The sequence below is a fragment of the Bos grunniens genome, chromosome 20, assembly GCF_055505025.1.
Source record: "Bos grunniens cultivar Pamir isolate PY7600 chromosome 20, Bosgru_T2T1.0, whole genome shotgun sequence".
Classification (NCBI taxonomy): domain Eukaryota; kingdom Metazoa; phylum Chordata; class Mammalia; order Artiodactyla; family Bovidae; genus Bos; species Bos grunniens.
In genome coordinates this window covers 27,382,365-27,406,370 of record NC_141184.1, presented here as the reverse complement: position 1 = coordinate 27,406,370, position 24,006 = coordinate 27,382,365, and the positions used below count along the sequence as shown (strand labels likewise).

At 35.6% G+C, this 24,006-nt stretch overlaps 1 long non-coding RNA gene across 1 annotated transcript in view; it reads right to left on the bottom strand.

The window, feature by feature from the left end:
• Positions 1-24,006, bottom strand: part of LOC147350173 (uncharacterized) — a 73,053-nt gene that overhangs the window by 23,557 nt on the left and 25,490 nt on the right. The window contains exon 2 of the long non-coding RNA XR_015149197.1: positions 20,831-20,881. This is a non-coding gene — a long non-coding RNA (uncharacterized LOC147350173). The remainder of the gene's footprint in view (positions 1-20,830; positions 20,882-24,006) is intronic.

Sequence of the window (24,006 nt, the reverse complement as noted above, 5' to 3'; positions counted from 1 at the left end):
GAATTTATACACATAATATAATCCAAACAGAGAAATAGTTCCTTTTTATTGGCTCGAGTTACTTAATTTCTTAAAAATAAGTATACACATATCTACTTAAATGGTTTATAATTTCAGTTTTAGGTATTTAGTGTAAATTATTCAGTATATTAATGCATATTGTTTCAATTTCTAAGACTAAATCAGTTATCTCAAATACAATTAAAATCAGAAATTTTAGTAAATTAATAAAAAGCAATCACCGGGAAACTTCATTTCATTCCATGGTTTCCTAGACTAATCTAAATGTTGTCCGGTTTTACTTTTCACCAGTCTATGGCTAAATAACAGTATGGTTTCCTAATAATCTTGGCATATGTTCCAATGCACCTGATATTTCCTTCTTCATTCAGGAGTATGGAAAACAGCAACAGCTTCTAGTACTTTAGAAAAGTGATGACATTATAATCCTTGCAGTGTTAAAAGGGCCAAAACTTACGCACTATGGCATGAGATTTCCTAAATTCCCCCAAATCTCCACTTTTTGGCTATGGAACTGTAATTTTCAAACATTTAAAAGCTGTGATCAATATGTTATACTTTTGTGGAGATGACAAAGTTGCTGATGGAACATTAAAAACTAGGTTTTATTTGCCAGATGAGGAAGAGGTAGGAGAGTAGAAGGAAAACAAGATAGAACTTAGAAAGTGAAACGTGAAGATCCAAAGAAAGGTGTTAAGAAGTGGGAGAACATAAATGAGAAGATAGTACTAATAAAAATGCAGAAGACTCGTGCTATTCATATCACAATTTTTTGTGATATGGTGGTCATAGATAGGCCTTATCATTAATATTCCTTCTAAGTTCTTTGAATTTGTAGAAAAATTAAACTAGTGATGTTCTTCATTATGGTCACCAGCTAAAGCAGTAATTCCATACAGCTGTCCTTTCTAATAATAATAGGCATTAACGAGCAGCAGTTAACTACTAATGAAATTTATGAAACAAAATACAGTGCCTATTTTCCCAATATTATCTTCAAAAATATGTATGGCTGAATATGGACATGTATAAAACTGCTAAATTTAGATTAGGTAACTTTTTTTTTTCAGTACGTTTTCAGTTAAGTTCAGTTAAGTCGCTCAATCGTGGTTGACTCCTTGCGACCCCATGAATTGCAACACACCAGGCCTCCCTGTCCATCACCAATTCCCAGAGATTCCTCAAACTCATGCCCATCGAGTCGGTGATGGCATCCAACCATCTCATGATCTGTCGTCCCCTTCTCCTCCTGCCTTCAATCTTTCCCAGCATCAGGGTCTTTTCCAATGAGTCTGTTCTACACATCAGGTGGCCAAAGTATTGGAGCTTCAGCTTCACCATCAGTCCTTCCAATGACTATTCTGGACTGATTTCCTTTAGGATTGACTGGTTTGATATCCTTGAAGTCCAAGGGACTCTCAAGAGTCTTCTCCAATACCACAGTTCAAAAGCATCAATTCTTTGGCGCTCAGCTTTCTTTATAGTACAATTCTCACATCATTATGTGAGTACTGGAAAAAAACAGTAGTTTTTCCAAAAAAAAAAAAAAAAGGAAAAGATCTATGTTTTAGGTAAATAATAATTGATAATTTTATTTTATTTTTTTTTTGAATTTTTAAAAAGATTTTTATTTTGAGATAATTGTAGATTCACAGGCAGTTGTATGAAACAATACAGAGATACCCCATATACTCTTCACCCATTTTCTCCCAAAAGTAACATCTTGAATAGCTAGAGTATACTATCACAATGAGGAAATTGACTTTAATGGAGTCCACAAGGCTTATGCAGATTTCATTAGCTTTGTATGTCCTCATTTGTAATGAGTGAGTGTGTATATGCATGTGTAATTCTGTACAGTTTTATCACATGTATAGATTGATGTGATTACACCGGACATATTATTTTAAATACCCACTCATACTTCACTAAACTATTGATTACCAACTCTCCTTCAGGCAACAAACAAGCAAATCAACAAATATACAAAATAATTTTAGATTGTGGCAAGCAATATAAAGATGTATCTTTTGTTGTTGTTGTCAGAGTGAATGGGAAAGGGCGTAACATCATAAATGAAGACTAGAAGAAATCTCTCTTAAGAGATGATATCTTCTCCTTTAATGTCTTGGGTTTTAGCTATCACCCTTTTGCCATTCATATTAACCCACTTCCCAGGCATAGGCAATTATGTATCTATTTTCTGCCTCTAGAGATTTGCTTATTTGGGGCATATGAGATCAGCACAATGATACGTCATCTTTTGTTACTAGCTCCTTTTTCTTAGCATAGGTTTTCTAGGGCAATACATGATGTAGTTATATATTGGTATTTCAGTCAATTTTATTGTCAAATGATATTCCATATATGATTATACAACATTTTATTTACTCATTTTTCAGTTGTTGGACATTTCAATTGTTTTCACTATTATGAACTGTGCTGTTATAAATATTTTCATGCAAAATTTTATATCCCTTGACCTAGAACTGTTACTTCATATGGTAAATTTATTTTTAAAATTTAGAGGAACTCCCAGACTCTCTTTCAAGATTACTACACCATTTTACATTCCCACTGTCTGTGTATGAGGACACCACTTTCTCTACATCTTTGCCAGAACTTGTTATTTTTGATGTTTCTGGTTATGGGTGTAAACGATATGTCTTTTTAGCTTTGATACACATTACCCTAACCACTAATGAGAGTTAACCTCTTTTAATGTGTTTATCATTCATTTGCATCTTTTTGAAAAATGTACTTTCATTTTCCAGGTGGTGTCCTTTTTTAGCACATTTTTCATTTTAAGTTCACTTAATTATTTTATGTTTATTTTTTATGCTTTTAGTATCATGTCTAAGAAACCATTATATAATTTCAGATCCTTGCATATATTTTCCCCTAAAGGTCTTTTATTAGCTTTTACATTTATACCTTAAGACATATTTGAGTTATTTCTGGTATATGATGACGGATCAGATCAGATCAGATCAGTTGCTTAGTCATGTCTGACTCTTTGCGACCGCATGAATTGCAGCACACCAGGCCTCCCTGTCCATCACCAACTCCGGGAGTTCACTGAGACTCACGTCCATCAAGTCAGTGATGCCATCCAGCCATCTCATCCTCTGTCATCCCCTTCTCCTCCTGCCCCCAATCCCTCCCAGCATGAGTCTTTTCCAAAGAATCAACTCTTCGCACGAGGTGGCCAAAGTACTGGAGTTTCAGCTTTAGCATCATTCCTTCCAAAGAAATCCCAGGGCTGATCTCCTTCAGAATAGACTGGTTGGATCTCCTTGCAGTCCAAGGGACTCTAAAGAGTCTTCTCCAATGCCACAGTTCAAAAGCATCAATCCTTTGGTGCTCAGCTTTCTTCACAGTCCAACTCTCACATCCATACATGACCACTGGAAAAACCATAGCCTTGACTAGACAGACCTTTTTTGGCAAAGTAATGTCTCTGCTTTTCAATATGCTATCTAGGTTGGTCATAACTTTCCTTTCAAGGAGTAAGCATCTTTTAATTTCATGGATGCAATAACCATCTTTAGTGATTTTGGTGTCCAAATATTAAAGTCTGACACTGTTTCCATGGTTTCTGCATCTATTTCCCATGAAGTGATGGGACCAGATGCCATGATATTAGTTTTCTGAATGTTGAGCTTTAAGCCAACTTTGTCACTCTTCTATTTCACTTTTATCAAGAGGCTTTTTGCTATCCAAATTGCAGAACTTGATAACCATTAAAAAGCTGGAATATAATACTAGGTCCATCCATTTTTCTAAAAATGCCTTGCTATTTTCTCAACTAGAAGGGTAGGAGGTGACATTCATAAACTAAGATTTTTTTGTATTCAGTAAATCATTCTCTAATACAAAAACTCTGACAAGCCAAATCTATATTGAAAAGTTAAAATATTTTAATACCTGGTGAGGCATTTACCAAGAATAAGAGCAGAGAGAAAAATCAGCAGAGGTAATGAAAAAATAAAAAAACTAATCTGATGTGACTATTTGTTCTTTCACATCTACAGTATTTTTTGACCTGACATTTTTATTGTCCATCTATTGATATTTTTATGATTTAAAGGTAAATTGTTAGATCTAGCTAGATACTAAAGTGTCATGCTACCAATGAGGGGCTATAATAACTAAATATAATATAGAATTCTAAAAATATCTTTATTTTCACATATTTCTTTTCAAAAGCTCTTCAAGACAAAATATATTTATCAAGACTTAACAAGTTATGCAAAATTGAGGAATCTAGAGTGGACTAAATAACAGTGGCTTTTTGAGCAAAGAACATAAGTGACCTCAAGAAAATGTTCATTTGAGATAAACAGTTGGAGGGGCCATCCTTCCTCCTTATTCCTTGAATTGATATTTTTGTGTTTGAAATCAAATATCAATAATGTCTACAATCTGCCCCATAATATGCTTTTGTTATAATAAATTAATCAATAACTTGATAATATTTTTCAAGTCTGTCAGATGAGAATCAGGTGGTTGGCTAATTATTCATACCCCATATATTGTGAGTCAGAATCTCTAGAGAAAAAGTCTGGAACATGAAGCTTAAATTAAAAACCAAAATTTTCCAATGATCTCCTCCAAGTCAGAGATGTAATACTAAAAGTATAAAATAGTCTTCAATTTCAAAGCATACAGGAATTATTATCTAATTCAGCCTATGGAGACTATGTCTTTGTTAAAATAAATGGAAAAACATTTTTTACTAATGAGATTAAAAATTAAAATTAACACCACTGAGGAAAGAACTTTAGTAAGATCAGTAAAGCATGTCAGTAAACAAGTTTGGAAGACTCTGAAGATTATGCCTGCTACTTCCACAAAATGCTCAAAGTTATAATTAGGAAGAGTTTGGCTAGGAAATAAGGCTTCCTTTTTCAGATAAACCAAGAGATAAGTATTACATATTTGCAATTTGGCTATGAACAATCTTTAAATGAGTCAGTGGGCCCAGGAAAAATAATAGAAATAAATATTCAAACTCCTTAAATTATCAGATAAGTTTTTTATGAGTGAAAACAAATAAACCTAGAACCCAGATATATTAATTTCTTCAAACTAAAATTAACATGTTATAATTAATCTTTTCAGCTTAAATTGTTAAAAAGACATTCTTTTACAGTTAATTATGTTGCTCCTTGTTTCTTTATGTTGTGTTTGGTTCACCTTGATGAGCTTAAAGTCATTATTTAGAAACATTTACTACTATATTCAATTTTATGGCTCACTTTGTAAAAAATGAATACAAAGCATTTTAATTCAAGTTAAAACTAAGTGAATTTTTCAAATGCATTGGCTTGAATGCAATAAAAGGGTAATAGATATACCTCCTTATGATATCATCTGTATTATCAATGCCCTGTAGAAAATACACAGAAAGGTTAATTTCTGCATTTGTTTATATGACCATTCATATCTCCAATACTTAAAATTTTATTTAAAAGTTATATGTCATTTAAATGTCATTTATGTTATCTGTATTCTGTATCTCAGAATAATTATATTAATATTTTATAGTACAAATTTTAATAAAGAATTATTTACTTAGGAGGGTTGAAATGGAGCCATGAATCATGGCAAGTGGTTTTAACAATTCACAAGAAGCCATACAATAGAAGCAAAGGAGTGTGATTCGTTCACTGGAATTAGCTGATTGTTTATGCCTGAGGTTTGTCACATGATTATAGTCAGGTGGCATCTAGACTATAATAATCCTAAAGTTCCACTAGGCAGGGCTAAGGTGGTTAAGTCGCAAGACTGTCAGTGGCTTGACTGTTTCCTGGGCCCTGACTTGGGATGTTCACTGGAGCTCCTGCTTCTGACCTCTGCATTTAATTTGAGTTTGTCAAAGCATAGTACCTATGTCCTAGGAGGTAGTATCAAAAGAAAAAAAAGCATGCCTAACAAGAAGTTTAGGAAGATGCTGCAAGGCTTTTTATGTTCTAGCCTCAGATACCACAATGAATCACCTGTATTCCATCCTGTTGTTCAAAAGTGAGTCACATGACCAGATCAAAGTCAACTGAAACTGGTTACCTGAGGGAATAAATGCCTGAATGGTTGACTCCTTTGCAGTTCCTGCTTTGTTATTGTTGCTCATTCATTCAGTTGTGTCTGAATCTTTGTGACCCCTGGATTGCAGCATTCCAGGCTTCTCTGTTTTTCACTGTCTCCCAGAGTTTGCTCAAAGTCATGTCCATTGAGTCAGTGATGGCATCCAACCATCTCATCCTCCATTGTCCACTTCTCCTCTTGCCTTCAATCTTTCCCAGCATCAGGGGTCTTTTCCAATCAGTTGGCTCTTCGCATCAGGTACCCAAAGTATTGTAGCTTCAGTTTCAGCATCAATCCTTCCAGTGAATATTTAGTCACTTGACAAGTTCTCTTATCAATTTATAATTAATCTCTCTACCCCAAACTTTATTCCCTTCTTTGTCCTTCTGACTTCAGTCCTGCACTAAGTGAACACTAATCTACAATAATGGGATGACTAAGGTTTCTGTTGTTGGTAACATCACTAGTTTACTAAAATTGTTATATCACTGGGCTTCCCTCATAGCTCAGTTGGTAAAGAATCCACCTGCAATGCAGGAGACCCCAGTTTTATTCCTGGGTTGGTAAGATCCCCTGGAGAAGGGATAGGCTACCCACTTCAGTATTCTTGGGCTTCCCTTGTGGCTCAGCTGGTAAAGAATCCAACTGCAATGCATGAGACCTGGGTTCAATCCCTGGGTTGGGAAGATCCCTTGGAGAAGGGAAAGGCTACCCATTCTAATATTCTGGTTGGAGAATCCCATGGACTGTATACTCCATGGGGTCATAAAGAGTCAGAGTCAGACATGACTGAGCCACTTTCACTTTTATCTCATCATTAGTGTACAAACCCAGGTTCTTTCCCAAGAGCAAGATGAGCTAACAGACTCCAAGCCATGGACAATCCAGCCAGAGAATCATCAACCAGACACATTCTGATTCCCCAAACTACAATTACTTTTGTTCTTCCCTTCAAAAAGGACCCTAATTCAAAGGCCAAGTTGGATTGGATCTGAGGTTTGTCTCCAACTCCATCGCTTAGTGCTCAGCAACAAACACTGTACTTTTGTTCACCACAGCTTGGTGTCAGTAGACTGACTTTGCTGCTCATCAGGTTAGTACACCCAAGTTTAGTTCAGTAATAAAGTATGAATATTATTAAACTGCTCTAAAGTATTAAATTGATTTAATGTTTTCATGAAAATATATATAAATCTTGAAAAGGCCAAGCAAAAGCTAAGAAACAAAAATACGGTGTGGTATCATTTAGATAGACTGTAAACTTCATTAATAAATACTTTTTTTAAATTACTAAAAGAAGATAAAGTTACCAGCTCATATTTGGAGTGGTGTGGGTTAAAGTTTAATAAAAGATCCAATAGCTGTTTCAGACAGCAGATAAAGTAAACTAGCTGGGAAATAAGAGAAAAAAGAAAGCTTGGTGACATATACAGAAAAAGTATTTAACATTCAGACTATGAAAAATAAAATAACAAGCACCATATTTGCTAATGACCAGTAAAGAGTTCTAAGGAAGTCTAAGGTGTAAGGAGAAGCAATCAGAGAAAGGAAGGTGTCGAGATGTGAAGGCCACATGGAAAATGAGTTCTCAAGAGTAGAGGTTAAAAAGTATGGGATGCCACAGTTGGACAATGCAGGCACTTAAGGACAATGATGCAGCATTTTGACAAAATGATGAAGTTCAAAGGACATTTAAAGCAACATAAGAAGAGATATTTTAAACATAGCTAACATGAACAATATCTCGAGGTTTAGGAGAAAGGCAAAGGATGGAGTATTCCATAAAGGAAAGGGAGATGAAAACCTTTTATTTTTACTTTTACTTTTCTAGGATGTGAGATTAAAACATAATGCTTGCATGTGATATAAAAGGGTAACAAGCCAATAAGAAATGTAAAGATAATGAAATAAATGTCCAAATTTAAATGCATGTCAGAGATTGTTAACAGATTAGTAATAGATTAAAAATGCTTACCACACGTGATTAGTTTTGAAGAGATTTGAATAATAGCAATATAATTTATTTAAATATACTATTGAATTAAAAATATATGTATGTAGACTCAAACAAACATTGTGCACACCAGGACTCAAAGACCCCACAGAGACTGAAACAGAACTGTGTTTGAGTGTCTCCTGTTGGAGGTATGGGTCAGCAGCGGACTGCCACAAGGGCAGGGGCTCTGGGTGAATCAGACTTGGGTATGGCATAAGCCCTCTTGGAGAGGTCACCATTAACCCCACCATAGAGCTGCCAGAACCTAAACAGGACTGGGGAAACAGACTCTTAGAGGGCACAAACAGAGCCTTGTGCACACCAAGTCCCAGGAGAAAGGATGAGTGACCTCACAAGAGACTGACCCTGACTTTCCTGTGAGTGTCCATAAGTCTCCAGGGGAGGCATGGGTTGGTAGTGTCCTGCTGCAGGGTTGGGGGCACTGAGTGTAGTAGTGCCTGCATGGGACCTTTTGAAGGAGGTCGCAATTATCTTCATTAACTCCACCATAGTTTGGCCCTGGGTGAATAACAGGGAGGGAACACAGCCTGACCCATCAACAGAAAATTGGATTAACGATTTACTGAACATGGGTCTGCCCATCAGAACAAGACCCAGTTTCCCCCTCACTCAGTCTCTCCCATCAGAAAGCTTCCATAAGCCTCTTATCTTTCTCCACCAGAGGGCAGAAAGACTGAAAAACACAATCACAGAAAACTAACCAATCTGATCACATGGACCACAGCCTTGTCTAACTCAATGACACTATGAGCTATGCCGTGTAGGACCACCAAAGACAGATGGGTCATGGTGGAGAATTCTAACAAAATGTGGTCCACTGAGAAAGGGAATGGAAAAGCACTTCAGTATTCTTTCCTTGAGGACGCCATTGACAGCATGAAAAGGTAAAAAGATAGGAAACTGAAAGATGAACTCCCCAGGTGGATAAGTGCCCAATATGTGACTAGAGACCAGTGGAGAATTAACACCAGAAACAATGAAGGGACAGAGCCAAAGCAAAAATAATGCTCAGCTGTGGATGTGTCTGGTGATAGAAGCAAAGTCCAATGCTGTAAAGAGAACTATTGCATAGGAATCTGGAATGTTAGGTCGATGAACCAAGGTAAACTGAAATGGTCAAACAGGAGATGGCAACAGTGAACACCAACATCTTAGGAATCAGCAAACTAAAATAGACTGGAATGGGTGAATTTAACTCAGATGACCATTCTATCTACTACTGTGGGAAAGAATCCCTTAGAAGAAATGGAGTAGACACTAGAGTCAACAACACCGTCGAAAATGCAGTACTTTGATACAATCTCAAAAACAACAGAATGATCGCTGTTTGTTTCCAAGGCAAACCATTCAATATCACTGTAATTCAAGTCTATACTCAGAGCAGTATTTGCTGAAGAAGCTGAAGTTGAACGTTTCTATGAAGACCTATAAGACCTTTCAGGACTAACACCCACAAACAATGTACTTTCCATTATAGGGGATTGGAATGCAAAAGTAGGAAGTCGAGAAACACCTGGAGTAATGGAAATTTGGCCATGGAGTACAGAATGAAGCAGGGTAGAGACAAATAGAGTTTTGCCAAGAGAATGCACTGGTCATAGCAAACACCCTCTTCCAACAACACAATAGAAGACTCTATACATGGACATCACCAGATGGTCAACACCGATTGATTATATTCTTTGCAGCCAAAGATGGAGAAGCTCTACAGAGTCAGCAAAGAAAAGATCAGGAGTTGACTATGGCTCAGATCATGAACTCCTTATTGCCAAATTCAGACTTAAATTGAAGAAAGTAGGGAAAACCACTAGAACATTCAGGTAGGACCTAAATCAAGTCCTTTACAATTATACAGCAGAACTGAAAAATATATTCAAGGGATTAGATCTGATACAGAGAGGGCCTAAAGAACTATGGACAGAGGTTCGTGACATTGTACAGGAGGCAGGGATCAATAATTCCCCAAGGAAAAGAATTGCAAAAAGGCAAAATTATTGTCTGAGGAGGCCTTACAAATAGCTGTGAAAAGAAGAGAAGCAAAACTTAAGATATATCCATTTGAAGGCAGAGTTCCAAACAATAGCAAGGAGAGATAAGAAATTCTTTCTCAATGATCAATGCAAAGACATAGAGGAAAACAACAGAATGGGAAAGAAGAGATATTTATTCAAGAAAATTAGAGATACTAAGGGAATATTTCATGCAAAGATGGGCACAACAAAGGACAGAAATGGTATGGACATAACAGAAGCAGAGGATACTAAGAAGAGGTGCGAAGAATACACAGATGAACTATACAAAAAAGATCTTCATGACCCAGATAATCATGATGGTATGATCACTCACCTAGAGTCAGACATCCTGGAATGTGAAGTCAAATGTGCCTTAGGAAGCATCACTATGAACAAAGCAGGTGGAGGTGATGGAATTCCAGTCGACTTATTTCAAATCCTGAAAAACAATGCTCTGAAAGTGCTGCACTGAATGTGCCATCAAATTTGGAAAATTCAGCAGTGACCACAGGACTGGAAAAGGTCAGTTTTCATTCCAAGCCCTAAGAAAGGCAATGGCAAAGAAAGTTCAAACTACTGCACAATTGCACTCATCTCACACGCTAGGAAAGTAATGCTCAAGATTCTCTAAGCCAGGCTTCAACAGTACGTGAGTCATGAACTTCCAGATGTCAAGCTGGATTTTGAAAAGGCAGAGGAATCAGATATCAAATTGCCAACATCTGTTGGATCACTGAAAAAGCAAGAGAGTTCCAGAAAAACACCTACTTCTATTTTATTGACTATCCCAAAGCCTTTGACAAGTGTGGATCACAAAGAAACTGTGGAAAATTCTTCAAGAGATCAGGACACCAGACCACCTGACTTGCCTCCTGAGAAATATGTATGCAGGTCAGGATGCAACAGTTAGAACTGGTCATGGAAAAACAGACTGGTTCCAAATAGGAAAAGGAGTACATCAAGGCTGTATATTGTCACCCTACTTATTTAACTTACATGCAGAGTACATAATGAGAAACGCTGGCCTAGATTAAACACAAGGTGGAATTAAGACTTCTGGGAGAAATACCAATAACCTCAGATATGCAGATGACACCACTTTTATTTCAGAAAGCGAAGAAGAACTAAAGAGCTTCTTGATGAAAGTGAAAGAGGAGAGTGAAAATGTTGGCTTAAAACTCAACATTCAGAAAACTAAGATCACAGCATCTGGTCCCATCACTTCATGGCAAACAGATGGGTAAACAGTAGAAATAGTGACAGACTTTATTTTTGGGGCTCCAAAATCACTGCAGATGGTGATTGCAGCCATGAAATTAAAAGACGCTTGCTCCTTGGAAGAAAAGTTATGACCAACCTATACAGCATATTAAAAGCAGAGACATTACTTTACCAACAAAGGTCCATCTAGTCAAAGCTATGGTTTTTCCAGTAGTCATGTACGGATGTGAGAGTTGGACTATAATGAAAGCTGAATGCTGAAGAATTGCTGCTTTTGAACTGTGGTGTTGGAGAAAACTCTTGAGACTTGGACTGCAAGGAGAGACAACCAGTCCATCCTAAAGGAGATCAGTCCCAAATATTCACTGGAAGGACTGATGCTGAAGCTAAAACTCTAATATTTTGGCCACCTGATGCAAAGGACTGACTCATCTGAAAAGACCTTGATGCTGGGAAAGATTGAAGGTGGGAGGAGAAGGGGGTGACAGAGGGTTAGATGGTTGGATGGCATCACTGACTCAGTGGATGAGTTTGAGTAAACTCTAGGAATTGGTGATGAAGGGGAAGGCCTGGTGTGCTACATACAGCCCATGGGGTCGCAAAGAGTAGGACATGACTGAGTGACTGAACTGAACTGAACTGAGGTATATAAATATATACACACATACACATATTTTTCACTCAAAATAAAGCAGCTTTTATTTCCAGGAAATACATAATCAAAAGTGATACTCATATTTAAACCATATATATACACATATATAAAACATTAGTAAATTATTTATTATATTAATTAATACCTATTATTTAAGAGATCTTAAGATTATCATGTAGAAATAACTTAGGTTTTAACACTTTATCTTGAGATAGTCCATTGCTTTTTATACTTATTAATTAACTCTGTCTGCTATGTTAGTTAATTTATGATGATTAAAAACTTTCTATGTTTCTTTTTCTCAAAATATACTTGCATCATTATGCAGACTTTGTGTATGACCAGAATCACCTTCTATTTCTTACATGAGGATTTGTTTTCACCTCATATTTTTAGTACATGTTACCATGTCTTTTTCATTTTTAAATCAAAATAAATGTAATTGTAAATATCTTCAGTGTACCAAGGCCAAAGTTCTTTGGCAATATTTTTACCTATTCTGATTCTTAGAAAATTGTATGTATTTGCAGTTGAAATGATTCAAATTCATTTTGTACATTCATTGAAAGAAATACTGGAGAGAACTTTTAGAAATATTTTTCAGATAATAAGATCTTTCAAAATGCCAAGAGACTCCTCAATTGTAGGTTGTGAATATACTATTCAATTTTATGCTATTTCACTTCTCAAAGAAGACACTAAATGATCTTCAAAAAAGGTAAAAGTTTTTTATCCCATCAGTCAATAACTTTCAGAAACTATTCCATATTATCTAGTCAACATTCAGTGCCCTGGTATAACTAGATGGCTTTTTCCCTCTTCATATCATCATTAAGGAAGTGGGGATGTGAGTTTGCTGGCTTACTCTACTAACTAGCATATGCATATACATTTCAAAAGAAAACATGTTACTAGAGAACAGTTCTTTACACTAAGTTATTCAACAGAAATGTGTTGGATCCTTTTATTTGTATATTATACATTTGGGGAAATGTAAGCTGATCAGGTCAGTTCAGTTGCTCAGTTGTGTCCAACTCTGTGACCACATGGACTGCAGCACACCAGGCCTCCCTGTCCAATTCCTGGAGCCTACTAAAATTCATGTCCATAGCATTGGTGATGCCATCCAACCATCTCATCCTCTGTCATCCCCTTCTCCTCCAGCCTTCAATCTTTCCCATCATCAGGGTCTATTGCAATGTGTTGGTTCTTCACATCAGGTGGCCAAAGTATAGAAGTTTCAGCTTCAGCATCAGTACCTCCAATGAATATTCAGGAGTGATTTCCTCTAGAATTGACTGGTTGGATCTCCTTGAAGTCAAAGGGACTCTCAAGAGTTTTCTCCAACACCACAGTTCAAAAGTATCAATTCTTTAGTGCTCAGCTTTCATTATAGTCAAACTCACATCTATACATGATGACTGGAAAAACCCTAGCTTTGACTAGACAGACATTTGTTGATAAACTAATGTCTTTGTTTTTAATATTCTGTCTAGGTTGGTCATAACTTTTCTTCCAAGGAGTAAGCATCTTTTAATTTCATGACTGCAGTCATCACCTGCAGTGATTTTGGAGCCCCCCAAAATAAAGTCTCCCACTATTTCCATTGTTTCCTCATCTAGTTTCCATGAAGTGATGGGGCCAGATACCATGATCTTAGTTTTCTGAATGTTGAATTTTAAGCCAACTTTTTCACTATCCATTTTCACTTTCATCAAGAGGCTCCTTAGTTCTTCTTCGCTGTCTGCCATAAGGGTGGTGTCATCTGCATATGAGTTATTGATATCTCTCATGGCAATCTTGATTCCAGCTTGTGCTTCATCCAGCCTGGCATTTTGCATGATGTATTCTGTATGTAAGTTAAATAAGCAGGGTGACAATATACAGCCTTGATGCACTCTTTTCCCGATTTGGAACCAGTCTGTTTTCTATCTCTAGTTCTATCTGTTGCTTCTTGACCTGCATACAGATTTCTCAGGGGGTCAGTCAGGTGCTCTAGTAATCCCATCTCTTGAAGAATTGTCCACAGTTTGTTGTGATCTACACAGTCAAAGGCTTTGGGATAGTCAACAAAGCAGAAGCAGATGTTTTTCTAGAACTCTCTTGCTTTTTTGATGATTCAACGGATGTTGGCAATTTGATCTCTGGTTCCTCTGCCTTTTCTAAATCCAGCTTGAACATCTGGAAGTTCATGATTCACATGCTGTTGAAGCCTGGCTTGGAGAATTTTGAGCTTTATAAAAATATGTAAATTAAAAAATTATCTTTTCATAAATATATTAGTCACTGATGTTTATTGATAGAGAGCTGATGACTTACTGTACCAATCAATTTGTTCATCCTTACTGTGAAGTAAGAATATTGTCTGCTCTATCAGTAAACAAAGGACATAGCCACCAGGCTTTGCAGTGGAAATTTAGTGACATAACTAAGAACCTTGATAGCCAGCCTCCCCCGAGGAATAAGAACCTAATGTTCATGATGGGGCAATCAAGAAGTTTGGAAAAGTCCCGGATGCTGAGAAAGATTGAAGGCAGGAGGAGAAAGTGTCGGCAGAGGATTAGATGGTTGGATGGCATCACCCACTCAATGGACATGAGTTTGAGCAAGCTCCTGGAGTTGGTAGTGGACAGGGAAGCCTGCTGTGCTGCAGTCCACGGGGTTACAAAGAGTTGGACATGACTGAGCGACTTTCACTTTACAGATGTTACATAGATGTACATATATTTAGACTAACACAATAAATATGGAAAATAGTTTTACTTCATTTTCCTTATTAATTTTTATATTAGTTAAAATATTTTTCAGCTTTTCTTTTCTAAAACTGTGACATTTATTTACTTTTCCCTTTTAGCCCACAGCTTTGATAAATTCTTGTGAGATAAGAAGAAAGCTACCTAATTTCCCATCATCACTTAAACTAGTATATTTAAACCTGTTTCTGTACATTCTGTCTTTTCTCAATTGTGGTAAGAATGTCTGATTGGCCTTTCTACAATCAACTCAATCTACAATCAAACAACATGACTTTTGTTCTGCACCTTGTCTTTTTTCACCATTGAAAACCTTCACAACTGCAATTCCCTTTCTCTATGTCAATATTTTTCCTAACTTCATTTCTCCCATAGTTAAAGACCAAATGTCATTTTCTTTGATCTCATTATAGTTTGTACTCCATGCTTCTTTCCTTTGTCAGCAAACTATTTGCCTGTACTTATTTTCATTCTATTCTTCAACCACTTCAACTGGATTTTTATCCTCAGAGAGAATACTGAAATTATTTTAAACAATATGACTAATACTAATAATCCAAATTCTGTTTTTATTTATCAGATTAACAGTTGTTGGCTGCAAAATTAGAGAAATATTATCTGGCTAAAATAAGCAGTAAATAGTTTTTGATTATTTTGATAGTGCAGATAATTGCTGAGAAGGGTGCTTGTCACAAGACTTAGAACAATAGGCACTATATTTTGGAATGTTTCCTTAAAGAAATTGCTTCTCTTACCTACAGGGCTATAGATATTAAAGGCTGACCCAGACACACCACTGTGAAGGCCATTCTAGATGATAACTTTAACACTCCTGATGTTGTCCCAAAAACGGGATGTTGCTGGAACTGGAATTTTTATAGTTCCAGAGAATTTTTGAAATTTGAAGCCCAGATAAAGAACACTTGAGTGTCAGAGTCTACTATGTTGGTTAGAAGTCATGCTCCTTCTTTTGAGTAAGTGTCTATTCTGGACTTGTCTCTTTTTGCATAGATTTTGCCTCCTATTTAGACAAATGAGGTGAGGCATTTCCCAAATGCTGCATTTTAAAGCACAAAAAAGAAACAACCAAAAAGAAGGTAAGAAAGAAGGAAAAGTAAAATGTTATACAAGCACTACACTTCACACCATTTACTTCCAACACAAACAAACATACTTCTTCTCATCTTTACAATTAAAAATGTTTCTATCTAGCATAATTCAAGTACATTTCAAAGCATTGGACATACTCTGTAGCTATCCAGAAGGGAGAAAATACAAATGCATACATTTATTGCACTCAACTGAAAATATAGTTTAACCTAAGATGTTTATTTTTTTTTTCTAGTTCTGTCACAGCCTGGCTTAATATTTTGTAATCTATAAATTATAATTTAATTATCATTGATACTGTAAAACATAATTGCTATTTAAGAGAAAAATATTATTTAATATAAAAATACCTTTTTTGAACTTGGGAAAGAAGAAAACACAAAACAGTTCACTAATCCTAATACCATCAAGAGGTAGTGAATCTATATTGCCTTTCTCCACTATTTGTTAAGTATTTCCAGGCATATAGCCACAGTTTCCAGTTCAGAAGACTGAACTTTGAACTTAGTTCCATGTTAAGTCTGAATACTGGAACATTTTTCCTCAGGAATTGTGATTCCCAGGAAAAACATTTTCAGTGAAGTCATTTGGTTCAGCATGCATCCCCCTCTGTAACATTCTGTTTCCTGCAGTGTGCATTCCATCAGTGAAAAAAAGAGACTGATGTGGATGGAACTCCAAATATAGATTGTCTTCTCTCTTGCCGCAATTGAGTTCAAATTTATAGAATGCTAGTTTCTTCTGAGTTATGTAATACAAACAAACTCCATGATAATTATCTCTTGCCTCCTGCTTTTATAGTCAAGTGAATTCTTTGGTCAGATACAATATTGTATTTTGTATAATATCAGTGATTAGATGATTTTACAAATCAGGCAGAGGAGGTTCAGAGAAAAGCATTGATTGCAGAGAAAATAAATACAAACTGTTACAGCCACAGAACTAATCTAAAAAAGTTTGATTCTGCAAATTTATTAATCTCAGTGTCAGTTCAGTTTAATAAGTGTCTGTTGCAATCAGTAATGTTCTACTACTCACAGTTATCCCTTACTGTATTAACTGATCACCAATGCCCTCCAAGCCAATACAAGCAAACAGGAAATCACAGATTCCCTTCATCGGCCTTAGGACTTTTTACTTATCTAGTCCACTAGAAAGTACTCTTAAATCTATTTCAAAAGAGATCTCAACCTCATTACTTCTGCTACAAACTTTCTTCAAGCCACAATGTCTAGACTCCAGGTACAATTTTCTGTCAGGTCTCCATGTCTCACTCCTTGGTACCCTGCAAATCATGTACTACACAGAAGCCAGAATGATCTTTCATAGGTTCAAATAACATTAAGTTGTTTCCCTATCTTAAACTCCCCATTGCAAGCAGAAAACCTCTTTTAACTTCTTACCAGGCCTACCAGTGTTTATATGATCTACCTCCTGCTTTGTTACCTGACCTGATTTACTACCACCTCTGTGCTTCCCTACACTACCCTTCTTGTTTCTCAGGTCCTTTATATTTCTTCTCTTTGTGAGAAAAAAAAAAAAATTCTCAAAGATGTCTTCTTCGTCTTTTTTCTGGAAAATTCATTGCATATATTTTTTACTTGGTTTTCTCCTTGTCATACTAGTGAGAGATCAAATATAAGTTGCAGAGGGATATATTTCTCAACTAGTCTTGCTAAAATTATCTATAGTCATTTCTCTTTCCATTTTACATTTTTGAAAGCTTTAATGAAGAGGCAAGGGCTCTCTTTCATGCTTACTGATGTAATTATACCTATAACGGTGCTTTTTATAGAGTAGGTACTCTCAATAAACATGTTCGACTTGTAAGTTTAAGTACAATGTTTTAACCACAATATAATATATTGCTGACAAGAAAAGCTGGTAACCATAAATGTTATTACTATCATGGAAGTTAATGTTTAGTAGCTCCATAAGGATTTTTACCTCTTGTTGCTTATTCTATATTGCTGATATTTTAAGGAAGTAGGTAATATATATAGACTTCTTAAGAATATCTGAGGTATTTCTATAGAACAAAGTTGATTACAAATTCCATAAGCTCTTTTAATAATTGGAATTAAATGCACTAATTTCTTATTTATCGGACAGAGGCATGAGAACCAAATAACAGAAGTTATCAATACGTGTTTTTAGCCTGCAGTCATTCTGAGCTGCTGCTGCTAAGTCACTTCAGTAGTGTCCGATACTGTGCAACCCCATAGATGGCAGTCCACCAGGCTCCCCCATCCTTGGGATTCTCCAGGCAAGAACACTGGAGTGGGTTGCCATTTCCTTCTCCAATGCAGGAAAGTGAAAAGTGAAAGTGAAGTCACTCAGTTGTGTCCGACTCTCAGCGACTCCATGGATTGCAGCCTACCAGGCTCCTCCACCCATGGGATTTTCTAGGCAAGAGTACTGGAGTGGGGTGCCATTGCCTTCTCCATCATTCTGAGCATCTTGGTTGATTCTGAGTTGTCTTGTAAAATCTTTATATATCATATTGTAAACTACTTTCAATCTTTGAAATTAGACAAAATGTATTTAGTTAACAAACTTTTGGATGAAAGCTAGGTAGAATAAAAGAAGAATACAAAATATTTAAATTGGCATCAAGGTGGAAGAAGATTATCTTGACTCTAGCAATATTAAATTTAGCAGGAATAAAAAAAAAGAAATATGCTCAATTTGAATTCATACTCTTGAGGAAAATATACTTTAAAGGGGAAAAGACTCTTTGTATTAATAAAAATTTTTGTATGAGCTATTGACAATAGAATTATCAGAAATGACGGTGGCCTGAACACAACTAAGAATTTTGAAATATAAAATATCTAGAAGAGCACAAACACACTGGGAGGAATTTTAATGGGACATGAAGAATGGTTGAACTAATGGCACACTTGGTTCTGAGAAAAAATTAAGAGGCAATGTCATATTCTAGGCATAGTTTTAAGGCAGTATAATATAAAATAAAAATTCATGTAGTTCTGCAACTCAAGAGGTCAGAACAAGCACCACAAAATGCAAGCGGGGGAATTCAGCTTAATAAAATGAAGACTGGAACACTATTTTTGCTGGTCCAACAGTGAAAATGGGCCTCCAATAAGGTTGTCCTTTCTCAGGTAGCTTGGTGATAAAAGTCCTTTCTGCATCTAAAATGGGCCAAACAAAACCTCCTAGGTCATTCCAAGACTGCATTCCCATCAGTCACAGATTTACAGTAAAAAAGGATGCATAGACAGCAATGCAATTTTCAGTGCAAAATTGTGTTTAGAAATATTTCAATAGAGCAATATGATCCTTGAAGCTTTAGACGAAAAGATTTGAACTTTGAAAGATCAGAGTCCATAATGAATAGGGTCTTTCACTAACTAGATTACAGTTGGGAAATCTCATTATTTGATTGTGTGTACGAGTGTGGAGACAAGCTCCTGAATGGAAATATGCCTCTGCCCAAGTATAGACAGCACATGAAAATGTGACAGCTTATACAGCTTATCACAATGTGTGCATGAGGGTTAAAATACTGGCATGAAACCTAAAATGAAATAAAATGATAATTTCCTTCAATTAATAACTGGAATTCTGTGATGTAATACTCACTGGAAAGTGAGACATCATTAATTTATAAATAATATCAGTAAAAAGTAAGTTTTAATGCTACATTTTATGTTACAATAGAAAAGCAGAGTATCGATTTAAAGGCAAGCATTTCCTTGTTTAAGTTAGGATGTTTGCAAAGAGTTAACATACCCTTCTCACTTCGTATTCCAAATTACTTTTGAAAGTAATATCCATATTGTACCTTGAAGGAAGGCCTAAGCAGTAAACTTTAACGGCTGCCTGAGTTGGCAATCATTTCATAGAGACAAGACACTGTACTGAAAATTGCCCTATAAATAAGATCCCTTACAGAAAAATTAAAATGGAATTCATATTATTGATGTTCACTAGCAGCCATAAGAAACACAAGGGAACCAGGAAGTGGCACTTGTTTCAAATCGCTCTCAGAGGCACCTGAAGGACACTTTCAAAGTCAGCTTTGATCAATGGTGATGAGTAGTTTGTCCAGCATTTGGAGTGGGTTGTAATGTATTTGGAAACCTTGAGGAATTTGCCTACCGAATAGAAATGATTCAGACATTAGCTTCCCATAGCAATTTTTTCTCTGCACTGGCCATTAATTCAATAGTACCCAGATTTCCTGCAGAGTCAAGTCTCTTTTCCCTCCTTTCCAGTCCTCTGCCTCCTCACCCTTGCTCCCATTTGTTTGTTTTTTTTTTTCATCCTAGTTCACTTTCAGACCATATATTCCCTGAGTTTTCTGGATTTTGGATTGAAGAAGAGAGACCTACAACCCTGTTGTTACTTCTAGTTATATAACCCTCTTTGCTAGATGTCTATTTTGATGTGAGATTTGAGACGTAAAACCACAATCTCTAGATTGTACTTGTCTCAATAAGTCAAGAATGTTTGTTGCAATGTCCAGTATTATAGTATATTAAGCTGTCCACACTGAAAGGGAAATATTCATGTAAAAAGGTAAACGTTTGACCTATAAATCCAAGCACACAGAGAAAATGAAGGGGTGAACCAGAAGGTGAGACCAAGGACAGGAAAGTGACAGCAAGAGTTAGACTGAGAGAGATATAAAAAGAGCAGAAAATAAATTGGAAAGACAAAGCAATTGAAAAAGATAAGAATGCTAGAAATGTACCTACCTACAAGAAAATTTGTCTTCTGTGCCAGATATCAAATTTATATAGGGACTATGCATACTGAATTATAAATAGAAACATAGAGAATAAACATGTTAATAGAAATTCATTTTGATTATTTTAGTAGAACTGAAAAATGTTTCCCTTTCCTATAAAAAGATAATCACTAGAAAATGAAAATTAATGTGAAATAGAACAAAGACTACAGATATTAGAGTTCAACCCAATTCTACCTTTTATGAATGCTTGGTCCTCTGAAAAAGGCTCAGCATTTGTTCCTTTATCTGTGAAAATATAATTCCAGGGTAAATGTATAAATTACAGATATTATGTATAAATTACCCAGTGCAATGCCTGTATATGATAATTCTCAAAACCAATTATTATAATATTAAAAATATGGTATTAATTTCAATACATGATATTTTTGTGACTCTAATTTTAAAAGGTAGGAAATATGAGTTAATATATAATAGATTGAGTTTATGGCAGAAATGTAGTCCAATATTGAATCTAGATTTTTTAGCTATGTGATTTTTGACAAGATACATAATTCTTCTGGGATGCAGATGGTTTGTCTATACAATAAAAATGTTAGTATTGTCAATGAATGTTAGTATAAATTAATACCAACAGAATGACAGAATGCAGAATATAGAATGCTACAACTAGCTGATTCTAAAGCAAAAACACCCAAGTTTGCAGTTATCTGAATAATCTATAAATTTTCTTCTCCTCCTAAAAAATCACGAGTCCAATGCTATAACAAATAAAATTTAGTATCAATAATCATAAAGATCACTAAGTACAGGTTATGAAAGTATGTAGTTACATACTTTAAGACAAAAATTACATTAGACCAGCAACAATGTTTCACAATCTAATTCTTTCTAGGTACATTTGATTCTGCATTTAGATGGGTGGATTTGGTAAAAGTCTTGTTAACTGCTAAGTTCTTATGTGTATATGCATGTGAGTGTGTGTGTATGTTTGTGTGTACAGGTTCTGAGCTGTTGACTTACTATGGCAATATGTCTTACAAGTAAATATATATTCAACATATAAAAATATTAAGCAAACTCTGGCCAATGTATGTCAGTTGATTCTACATAAAGATAAGTGAAAGTGTCGAAATGTCTTTGTTGGGTAAACATGAAAAGTAGCAGAAAAGTTATAACTATTAATGGAATAAATTAATCTTTGGTAAATTTTTGAGATATGTGAAACTGAAAAGCTAGATTGAAAGAGGAAACCAATGTAACAATTAAGGGATGGAGGATGAGAAAAATGCCTTTTTCCCTTTTCCCAACAAGTAAATTTACAGTCCTAACAACATTAATCCTTTTGAGTGTTTCTGAAAGAAGTAATCCCCCGTAAACCTACTAGCTTCTTTTTTTAAAGAAGTTTCTAACATTTGTTCTTTTAATTATGAGGTTAATCCTTTTGCTCACATTTAGTTATAGTGTAGTATAGTATGAAGACTATAAAATCTTTGCAGTTTGGTCACTGTCTTCCAATAAGAAGTTTTCCACTTAAAGGACCTCTCATGTGTTTAATTGTATTAGCTTACTTCAAGTTGAAAATTGTGGGAGTAATTTTTATTCTATGACAAAACCCCCCAAAGGACCATTTTACCACCAAGAAACACTTAATAATTATCTGAAGTCAACATTAATGTAAAACAGAATTCATCTGCTCTAAGTGGACTAATGATGTTGTTTTTTGGATTACTACCAGATAAAGAATATGGATCTATTGCATTTGGATTGAAAGAACTGAAGGAAAAGCTTAAAACTAAGCTTAACTCTGTGTGTGTGTGTGTGTGTGTGTGTGTGCATGTGTGCGTGCATGTGTGTGTTACACAGACTTTGTCCTTGTAGGAGATTTCCAATGGAAGTAATGCCATTTGGGTATAACTTCAAGTACCCTGTTTAGTCTTGCATAGTTTTAGGGATTTCGAATTATAGCCTACATCTGAGTCACTGATGTATTGTCCGGAAAATTAATCCATTCCCAGGAAAATTCCAAGATTATTTGCAAAATTATCTTCATTCTTGAGGAAAAAAAATCAGTCCTATGTCTTCACTATACACCTGAGCAGAGTTTGTATGCAAAGAAATGTAGTGTTCCTGGTGAAAAGAAGTTTAAAAATGCAGATTTAGATGGAGCCCTGACACTGAGCTGGACAATAAAAAAGGTTGAGTACTGAAGAATTGATGCCTTTGAACTGTGGTAGTGAAGACTCTTGAGAGTCCCTTGGACTGCAAGGAGATCAAACTAGTCAATCCTAAAGGAAATCAGTCCTGAATATTCATTGGAAGGACTGATGCTAAAGCTCCAGTACTTTGGCCACCTGATGCGAAGAGCTGACTCACTGAAAAAGATGCTTAGGCTGGGAAAAACTGAAGACAGGAAGAGAAGGGGACGACAGAGGATGAGATGGTTGGATAGCATCACTGACTCAGTGGACATGAGTTTGAGCAAACTCCAGGAAAAGAAGGACAGGGAAGCCTGGCCTGCTGCAATCCATGAGATCACAAAGAGTTGGACATGACTGAGTAACTTAAAAACAACTGACACTGTCAACAAATCCTTGAAGTGAGGGGAAAAAAAGTGTGTTTAGGAGAATGTAAGAATTTCCTGTGCTAAGCCACAGAATTTCACAGTGCATTCTCCAGTAGCCCTATGCTAAGTATTGACACAAAGTGGTACTTGGATAAGAATTATGTGATCAAATACACTTAGAAAACATTTAATTTAAAGCACTCAGATTTTTTACTGAAGGACTTCCAAGAGACTACATACCAATATCTATCTATTCTGCATTTTCAGAAGAATGTTAAAGAAATTAGAATTTTCCAATCTTACTTAAGCAAAATAATAATTTTAAAAGAGGATCTTTTTTATATTGTTATAAAATTTGGAAAATAGATTGGTTAAAATAAGGACACTGCAGTTCAGAATGATGAAACCTGAGACTGAAGATACAAGTAGTGATGAACTTATGAAGGTTCTCACTTATCACAAGAAATTTGGGTTATAACCTCTTGACAATTTCATCAAGTAGAAATGGGCTTGGTGGTGGTTTACTCACTAAGTCGTATCCAACTCTTGCAACTCTTGAGTTGCAACTCTTGCAATGGACTGTTGTCCCACCACCACCACCAAATTACATTATCTAATACACATGATATTTCTTCTCTCTCTCTCTCCATATATATATATATATATATATATATATATCAACTATATATATATAGTTGATGTTTTTAATGTTCTTTTTGGTAACTCTTTAGGCAAACCCACCAGCTTATGTTCTCTCTTTGAACGTTATTATAGGCAACAATATTATCAAATTTCCATTACTACATAACAGCAATGATACATTTCAACTTTCTTCATATTGTTT